We start from the raw sequence: 9,922 nt of genomic DNA on the forward strand, positions 1-9,922 counted from the left end.
CACTTCCCGTTGACTTTAATTCCTTGGGTCACCGCAGCTGATTACCAGAAGGGAGAATACTCACCACTTTAACCTTCAAAGCAACAACCAGCTTATGGGTTAGCACATATTCACAAAACTGGTTCCTCTGGGCATTTAGGGTGAACCTACATGAGAAGTAGTTAACTGATTTTTTTTTCTTTCCTGGCTACACTTGAACCTGCTAAAAAATGAGGCTGGATCTTTGTTGAATGGCACCCAGAGAGTACCAGACCCATGATAAGGTCTAAGCAGAAGGTGACTCACTTCTTATTTGAAAGGACAGATGTACCCAGGGGTGATGGGCTGCACCCAAGACCCCTCCCTCCCTTTTGGACTCAATCTGTGACAATGACCTTGACCTTGGTTGGCTACCAAGCAGCCTCTTACCAATTCCTTCAGGAAACAAGCAAGCCTGCCAAAAGCAGACAAAACATTGTCTTTGACCCTCAAAGATAAGGACAAGGCAAGGTAAAACAAGAGTCTTTGTTATTTTACTATGTACTACATGAAGGCCAGAAAACTCTCTGCCCATCACACAGGACAAAGGAAAAGTTTACTAAGTATGAAGAGGAAGAACAGTAAGAACTACATTTTCATCCACAAATCTGGGTTTAAATTTCTTTTATTGTGGACTATTATCATTGGTACTAAATGGATTTTTACAAAACAAGACAGCAACATGTAAACATTCTGAAGTTGAATTCTGGAGCTCTGATTGGTCTTATTTCTGTGACTGTTTTGATCTGACATTAGGATGATAGGCTATGGTAGCTGGGACTCAAATAGTTTGCCCAGCATCAGAGACAACTACTGTTATACTAAACCCTTCAAAAATGCCCTATAGAGGACTCCTTCAGCGTGGATGGACATATGTTAAATGTGGAATGGTGTATTTAGTGAAACGTTTAAAAACAAAATAGAGTTCTTACAACTCCTACACCAAGACCAAGATTTAAGAGTCATCGCTAACATTTATTGAGCACTTCCTAAGGTCATTATGTGAAGCCCTTTATCTTCATTATGTTGTTAAATCCTCACAACAACCTTATCGGAGAGCTGCTATTATTATTACCATTTTACAGATAAGGAAATTGAGATCTAAAGAAATGCAGTACCTTGTCCAAGGTAATATGGCCAGTAAGCGAGTGGAAACAAACCTCTAAAATGCACATACTGTCTTGTATAACAATTAACAGCAAACTAATTACTCTGAGATAATACAGCTAGAATTTTACATACAAGGTGCTTTGAGTTTTAATGTCAAACTTCAGCAACTTTAATATTTATTTTTTAAATCCTTCTGTTTGTTAATCCCACAACTCAGAAAGTTAATTGCTAAATATCCAGGGAAATAGTTTATACTTAATTTACAAAAAAAAAAAAATCACCTCTGTACTATTTCTGTGTCATTGTAAATTCTCTAAGGGAATAGTGGATGATAGGTGTCTGAACAAACAGAATAAAAGGCTGTTCTCTAACTAAATAGCTAACCTCAATTCTCTCAGTGACCTTGGACATATTGCTTGGAATGTCTGCAAGGGTATAGTAACTGACTCCATTTAGGCTAAACAAGTGCTTTTGCAAATGTTTACATAGTCCTAATTGCCCAAACCTTTTACTAATGTTTCCCAAAGACATCATTTTTCATTTAGCCAATAAATAGAAACACTTGTAAAAATGTTTGCTTAAAAAAAAACAAAACCCTGCAAATAAGTGTTTCTGTCAAAAGAATTAAAAGGAATATTTTCAAATTAGATGTGACTATAGATAATTCAAACATGCTTTGACTAATAAGCCATGTCCAAATAAACTGCCTCCTTCTAAAACCAACTTAACTTTTTTGGGGGACAGCGGGTGGATAGGGGACAAATATCAATGTATATGGGACTCAAGCGAAATTACAAAGTTGACCCACAATCTTCAGTCTTGTTTCTTAAGTGTACTAAAATACGACATGCCCAAGTTTTATATGATCACACTACAGTGAAAATATAGACATCATATCTAACCTCTCAGTGAAAGTTAATTACTTTTGGACCACAAGATCTGGAATTAGAAGACCTGAACTGCCCATGCACTACTACTAGATGTGTGATTCCAGGCATGTCATTTGAACCTGAATTCTAGTTATTTCAATGCAGGTCAAATAAGAATCCCTGTCCTACCTTCCCCGAAGGTTGTTCTGGAATGTAAATCAAACGACATAACGTAGTGTTTTGTGAACTCAAAGGCAGGGTACAGGATGCCAACGGGGGTCATCCGGGGTCATCCGTATGGTACCAGGGAAAGGGTCACCACAGTCTCTTTGATTTCCTCCCATTATAAACCAACAAACTGGTGGAGAGAGTGGTGACAGCAGTCAGTTTAGGAAGCTCTGAGATAAGGTTTTAATTAACCCAAGGGTTCTTCCTGCACTGTTCAGGCAAAATGAGTTGCTGCACATTGGGCTTTCTGGTAGTCTTAGAGGGGAAGGATTCAGTAGTGCAAGATTCAGGGTGATTCAAAAGGAATGTCTCTTCTCAAAGAAGAAAAAACAAAGAAGTAAAATACTCCCTTGTCTCCCAAGTTCCTGTACAGGTAGGATACTCTGTCCCTCCTCCTTTCCTCTTCCAAGTTTCTTAAAGAGTTTTTTTTTTATGCTTTCTGACTCCATTCATTCCTCCCTGCAGAAGCACTGATTCTGCCCCAGGTGAAACTGCACAGGCAGAGGTCACCAACACTTTCCTTTTGGCTAAACCCAGGAGGTTTTTCACTCCACCTCTGACTGACCTCTCAGCAGGATCTGACCTACTCAACACCCACTCTTTGCATTGCTCTCATGAAAGCACTGATGTAAGTCTCTTCTGGAATTTCTCCTTTATCTCTGGATCCTCCCTCTGGTACCCTGTATGAGCCCCCTTCCTATGCCCACATCATAATGTAGGTGTTCCTCCGTTTTCCCCATAACCCTCTTAATTAGTTCCTCTTCCACCTGGGTGATCTTCTCCATCCCCACGGCTTCGGCAGCAGTCCACGTGACAGATGAGAAACATTGTTATCCTGAGCTCTAGACCCACATGCAACTGCCTTTCAGACATCCCCTAACTCCTAACATGCACAAAACCAAACTCCTCATCTTACCCTCAACCTGCCCCTCCTCCTGGCATTCTCCATATAGTGAAGGATATCATCATCCTTGACCCTGCTGGCTCCCTCCCCCACAAATCACTCCAAATGAGCAAGTCATGCTAATTCTACCTCTGTGAGATCTGCCAAATTTATCCATTGCTCTCCTTCTTTATGGCCTTAGTTCAGACACTACCATCCAGTTTCCTCCCTTTAGTCTTTCCCTCCACTAATCCATTCGCCACACTGCAGTCAGAGAGGGCTTTCTAAAATTAAAACCCTGTTCTCTTCTGGATAAATCATATACTCCTTAACACTGCCTATAAGAGCTCAAGTCCACTTACTTTCCTGGGCTTACCTCTTAAATCTCCATCGTCTCTACCCCACACCCCAAAACACACAGGCACACAACTTGGCTAATTCTCATTCAGCCTTCAGGTCTTTGCTGAGGTATCACTTCTTCCCTGACCTCCCACGTCCATTTTGAACATCCCTCTTGTGTGTTCCCATAGCACACTGATTTCCTCAATTATAATGCTTTTCACTCTGTGTAAAACTAGCCTGCTTACTTGTGTGTCTCCCCCACTAGACTGTAACCTTCATGAAGGCAACGATTGTGCCTGTTTTCTTCAAGATTGTATTGCTGATTCCAAGTACAAGAGGTATGTGCCATGGCACAAAATTAAGTGCTCAATTCTTACTTGTTTAATTAACAAACCAATGAATCTCTGAGGGTGGAAGAGAAGTTGTTCTGGAAAAGTTCATGGGAAAAGATCAATTAGCTAATTTCCTGGAGCATAAAAACTGCTGGTTACCTTTCCAATGTTTTCTAACCTATAATATATGTTCCTTGTTCTATGAAAATCTACATTTATAATCACATCTATAGACTACAAGGTAAAATGGATATTTAGCAATTTCCCAGTTAGATAAATGTCCACAAGTAAACTGGTTAATGCAGAACAGGGCAGCTTCAGTTTGTACTGAATTATAAATTGGTTACACTAATCACGGTAACTAGACAAATAAATCTCTCCCATACTCATGAATGTGGCATATAATCGGGGAATCCAATTTAAAACACATAACTCAAATTGACAGTTAATGAGTGTATGAAAAACAAACAAAATGTTAATGAAAATAGCATGCCTGACATCTCAATACAATGGCCTCTATATTTTGACTTTGGTTTTTGCTCATAATTCATGTTGCCATTAACATTAATTACCCTCATGGACCAAATAAACTTCATACCTTACTGTCAATATGAAGGTGAACTATGTAGGCTTGTTATTGCTGTCTGGTGATACCTACAGTAGCCAATGAAACAGAGCAAACACAATGCATGGAATTTACTACTGGTGGTTATTCTTATCACACTCTCACTCATTACTCAATTCTCTGCATTAGCTTGCCCCAGAAACTCCAAGCTAGCATACAGTTCCGCTACTTATGAACCATATATAAAATCCACTCTAAAAGAAAAAGGAAAAAGAAAAAAAGCAATTCCTTTCTAGATATCCCTCCACAGGGTTTCTTTTGAAGGGTTAACACTCCCCATGAAGAAAATCAGCATTTGGCTAACAGCCAGTGGAGCAACAGACACTTTCCATACTTTTCTACAGGTGTTGGAGGAGAGTGTAAAGTGAAAATAGAAAAGGGAGCTAGTAGGAAAAGAAAGAAGGAGTAGCAGTGGTCTGGGGCTCCTGCAAACTGTCTAGAGATGGAGAATGCTAAAAATTCTGCCCAAATGGTCTAACCTTTTCAGGTTTCTATTAAAATCAGGTCTTCTGAAACCAGTAATTAACGTAGTACCCCTCTACCTGCCTGTTTCTTAAATTTGTAAATGTATGACGTGACTTCAAGTATTACGGGAAGGCTGCATACATGATTAAACTGGAATAGAGTATATTAAGTATCTGATAAGTATTCAATAAATATTAGCTTTGGATGTTTTTTAATGCAGCTGTTACCGGCCTACATCCAGTTTGGTTTTCCTAGTAATAACATGCAGAGGGCTTTTTCTTTTTCTTTTTTGCTAATGGTTATATATCCATCACAGTTCTTTGTTTTCCACTTATATAATTAACCTGAGTCCATAGCCCAAAGCCTAAAATCCATCAGTCTATGAGAAAACAAAGACAACGAAAGCTCAACCATGAGCTTCCTTTTTCTATCATTTCAGTATGATATTCAGCCATCCTTCCACCATCAAGCTTTCACTGATTACCCTTTTCGAGAAATAAGTTATCCAACTTTATTTCAATCTTTCCAACCATATTTATCATATCCTATCTTCTAGTCTTTCTTTAAAACATCACTTCCTGCCTATATTAAGTTATATATGGATTTTTATATTCTCCATTATTTGACTGGACAATGTCTTAGATTCATTGTATTCCCCACAACATAGAGTTTTAACAGCTTTTAAAATAATGTTTATTGACTATTATGGTTATAAACAATTACTATATACTTATTGTTAAACATTTTGAAAATACAGAAAGTATAAAAGGGAAAATAAACAATGCCTATTCATCCTCCAATGAGAAAAAAGCACTGCCCCATTTTGGCCCTTTCAGTCCCTTTCCTTATGTAGGTAGATCTTTCTGGTTTTTTAAACATAGTTGAGAGTTGACTGCACATACAGTTCTCTAGCCTATCTCCCCCCATTTAGCAAAAATTGATAAATACCTTTCCACACTGTTAAAACTCTTCATGAACATCCTTTTACAAATCTGTATAAAACCATGTCTTTTGATGATAGCATAATTTATTTAAACTGTTCCCCTCTTGTTGGGCTTTTAGACTATTGCCAATATCTGACTTTTCTAACCAAAGCCATATTAAGCACTTGTGAACATTAACTTTTAAAATATTTCTCGTAAGTTCCTTTGGACAGACTGCTAGGAGTGGAACTACTGGATCGAGGAGCGGACACATTTAGTGAGACTTTTCGTACATTCAGCCAATGAGTTTTTCAGAAAGCTTTCACATCTGCGCACCCCTCACAGCATCTAAGAGTGTCTGCTCCACTACCCACTACCTGATGTGGAGAATTAGAATTTTTTTAAATCTATGTAAATTTGAGAGCTGGAAAAATGGTCCCTTGCTGTTGTTTCAATTTCATTTCTTTGATTAATGGAAAGAGAATGCATTTTCATATGACTGTTAGCCATTCAGTTTTCTCTTGTATGGGTAGTCTGTTCCTGTCATATTAGTTTTCTTTTGCCGTGTAACAAATTCCCACAAGCTTAGTACCTCAAAACAACACCCATTTCTTTTTTTTTATAAATTTATTTATTTTATTTAATTTATTTTTGGCTGCATTGGGTCTTCGTTGCCGCACATGGGCTTTCTCTAGTTGCAGCGAGTCAGGGCTACTGTTCGTTGAAGAACACCATTTCTTACTTCGCAATTCTGAAGGTCAGAGTCTGGGTGGGGTTGTATGGGTTCTCTGCTCAGGCTCTCTTTCACAAGGCAGAAATCAAGGCGTTGGCTAGGCTATGTTCTTAACTAAAGGTTCTGGTAAAGAATCTAGTTCTGAGCTCATTCAGTTTGTTGACCCTCGGTCTGAGGTTCCAGTTTCCACACTGGGTCACCCTCAGCAATTCTAGGGCTCCCGCATTTCTCAAGGCTGTCCCCATGCCTTCTCAAGTGTCACCTCCATCTTCAAAACAGCAACAGCATGTTCAGTTCTTCTCAGGCTTCAGATCTCTCTGATTTCCCCAGCCAGAGAATGCTCTCCTCTTTTACAGGCCCCTTTGATTAGATTTGGCCCACCAGCTAATTTCCCCATTTTAAATTCAACTGTGCCATATAAAGAAACATGATCAAGGAAGTGATATTGCATCATACTTACGGGTTCTGGGGATGAGGGTATGCAATCTTGGTGGAGGGGCATTTTCAGAACTGTGCTTGCCATAGGGTATTAGATGTTGTTTCTTATCATTTGTTTGTGCTCTTTATGATGTCTTAATTTCATGAATTTACCAAATAAGTGAATCTTACTGATGACTGCCAGAAGTTGCATTTTCACAATGGCAAAGACAACTAAGGATGGGGCTGCTGCGTGCTAATAACGATTCTGAACACAGTCGGCCCTCCGTACCCTTGGGTTCCACATCCGCAAATTTAACCAATCACAGAAAATATTTGGGGGAATAAAACTCCAGAAAGCTCCAAAAAGCAAAACTTGAATTTTGCTGGGCACTGGGCAACTATTTACATAGAATTTACAATTCTTGACATAGAATTTACATTATATGACGTATTATAAGTAATCTAGAGATGATTTAAATTATACCAGGGGATGTGCGTAGCAGAGGTTATATGCAAGCACTATGCCATTTTATAAGGGACTTGAGCATTGTTGAATTTTGGTATCTGTGGGGGGTCTTGGAACAAATTCCCCTATGATTGTATATGACTTTGCTAACATTGGTATTTTAAAAAGATGTAATTGTAGGGAAAAGTACATTACATAAAATTCACTATCTTAACTATTTTTAAGTGTACAGTTCCAAACTATTAAGTACATTCATATTGTTGTGCGACTAATCTCTAGAATGCTTCATCTTGCAAAACGGAAACTCTATACCCATTTAACAACTCTCCATTTCGCCCCTCCCCCAGCTACTGGCAACCACCATTTTACTTTCAACATTGGTATATCTTTATTTTATGTATTTATTAACAAATATGTATATCGCAATTACTACATGCACTGTTCTAAGAACTTTAAAAATATTAACTCATTTAATCGTCATAACAACCCTATGAAATCAGTACCGTTATTATTTCCATACTACAGATTAAGAAATATAGCAAATAAACTGCCCAAGGTTACACAATAGGAAGTGACCAAGCAGGAATTCAAACCCAGAATGGCTTTATAGTTCTTGCTATGAACCATCACATTGTGAAAATACTCACTGAAAGACAAACTCATCAGGCATTAATATTATCTCCTTGATGTGCATGACTTTAAAACACTTTTCTATGAGCAATTTAATCTAATATTCTTCTAGTAACTAAAAGTTAGACTATGTGACCAAGGTGACACATGCCTACTGACCTTTTAGCCCAATTTTCGTTAAGGCATTTGTTTTTGAAGTTAATGAAACAAAATTTGCCTTATATCTTAAGGTGTGCCAATTATAATTTATGTGTGGTATTTTATAATAAAGTATCTTATGAATGAATACAAATCATAATTCACTATGACTACTGAAATTATAATATTAAAGGAAAAAAACCCAGGTATTTCTCTTTTCCAAGAAGAAAAAAACTTCCAAATTAGTTTACAACAGCATAGCTCAATCTCAGTTTAACCTAGTAAATTCAAATCTGTCCTGCTTTGCAAGCTATAACTCTAGACCAGTCTCAATTTGTCATTCATTTGTATATCTCAGTAGTAACACTTTATTTGAGGAGTGGGTCTGAAATGTCCTTATCTCGATCTTTTAGCTTAGTAATCCTTTCATGGAAGACCAAATCATGCTTGTCATCAGTCACATAGTGTCATTTACTGTATATTAAAAATAAACAAGGTCAACAGATGGAACAGTCGTTGTAGTCTGAAAGCCCCAGTTAGATGCGAGTTAAAAGCTCTGCTGAGGCTTGGTTTCTAAGACCCAGGAGGGGCGGCGGGGTACTAAAAACAACACACAGAACGGGATCAGCTATTTCAACTGCTTTCTACTTATATACCTGATTCATAAAAATAAACAGACAACGCATCATACAGTCTCCCCTCACCTATTATCCACTGCACTGCTGTGCAGTTTCCAGGATGAAATAGAAACCAGAGCATGGAAGAAACAGCAAAATCACCGCTACGCCAGGGAGCGTCTCGGATACTCACAATGCTGTCATCCCCACACCCTTCCCGCAGTGGCCAGTCCGGCAGCACAGAAGCAGGCAGATGCTCACCTGGCCTCCGGCTACTTCTCCCCCTTCACCTGCGGGGCCTGCAGCCTACTTCTGGCTGTGGTTCGGCTTTGGCAGCCAGCTCTCCTCACGGTCACGGCCCGTTCGGCCACCGACCATTCCGGCCCGGCTCTCTGTTTACAAGCGCTTCTTGCGGTCCCACACTTAAATGCTTCCTTCCAGCAGCTCAGGAAGCGAGACTCGGACACACAAGGTTCCAGGCCGCAAAGAGTCGTCTTTCCTGCCTTAGGGACCCAGCGCCACTCAGGGCCTGCCCGCACCCTCCTGGCCTCCTTATCTCTTTGTTTTCTTACGCACAGTTTTCATCACACACTTTTTGAAAACAATGGTATGTGCCGCAGAGTCTCCTCACTGCTCCTCCCAACGCACAGATGGATGTTTGCAATTGGAAAATTTCACTTGAAACATGCCAGGGACCAGACTTGTTATTTAGCAGCTCCCTTGGCTAAGAGAATTAGAAAGAGAAGTTCTTTCTGAAAATAGAACTATTAGAACCTAGAGATTGCTTCACATTTCAGGTTTGGAGCTGCGATGAAAATCAATTTTCATTCCCTTTTCATGGTGTAGCCAGCAGGTTGAAAGAGGATGGTTTTGAGAGGAGGTGTTAACCCCCATTCAGATTCCCAGCAAAACAGAATGTGTGTGTGTGTGTGTGTGTGTGTGTATGCGCACTGGTGGGCAACCTAAGTGCTCCTTTGTGAGACACTCCAACCCACCCCACAGTGACTTTGGCCACGTTGCAAGAGGATAGAGTGGTCTTGATCTCGGAGAGACAGCAGTGAATGGTCCTAAAGAGAGATCCTAGTTCCCTGCCCAGGAATTGAACCTGGGTAGCCTGGATGAA

The 9,922-nt window shown here is 39.5% G+C and overlaps 1 protein-coding gene across 3 annotated transcripts in view; it reads right to left on the reverse strand.

The window, feature by feature from the left end:
- The window catches only part of PLEKHM3 (pleckstrin homology domain containing M3), a 182,780-nt gene extending 173,598 nt beyond the window's left edge, over nucleotides 1-9,182 (reverse strand). Inside the window, exon 1 of one of the 3 annotated variants that reach the window (XM_082840801.1) lies at nucleotides 9,061-9,182. The gene's annotated coding sequence lies outside the window, so the exon portion shown is untranslated. Of the gene's footprint in view, nucleotides 1-8,886; nucleotides 9,018-9,060 lie in introns of those variants that run through there. The other 2 variants (XM_082840803.1, XM_082840802.1) reach the window with 2 other exon arrangements.
- Nucleotides 9,183-9,922: the final 740 nt, after the last annotated feature.

This window comes from Leucopleurus acutus (assembly GCF_964270905.1).
Source record: "Leucopleurus acutus genome assembly, chromosome: 6".
In the NCBI taxonomy this organism is placed as follows: domain Eukaryota; kingdom Metazoa; phylum Chordata; class Mammalia; order Artiodactyla; family Delphinidae; genus Leucopleurus; species Leucopleurus acutus.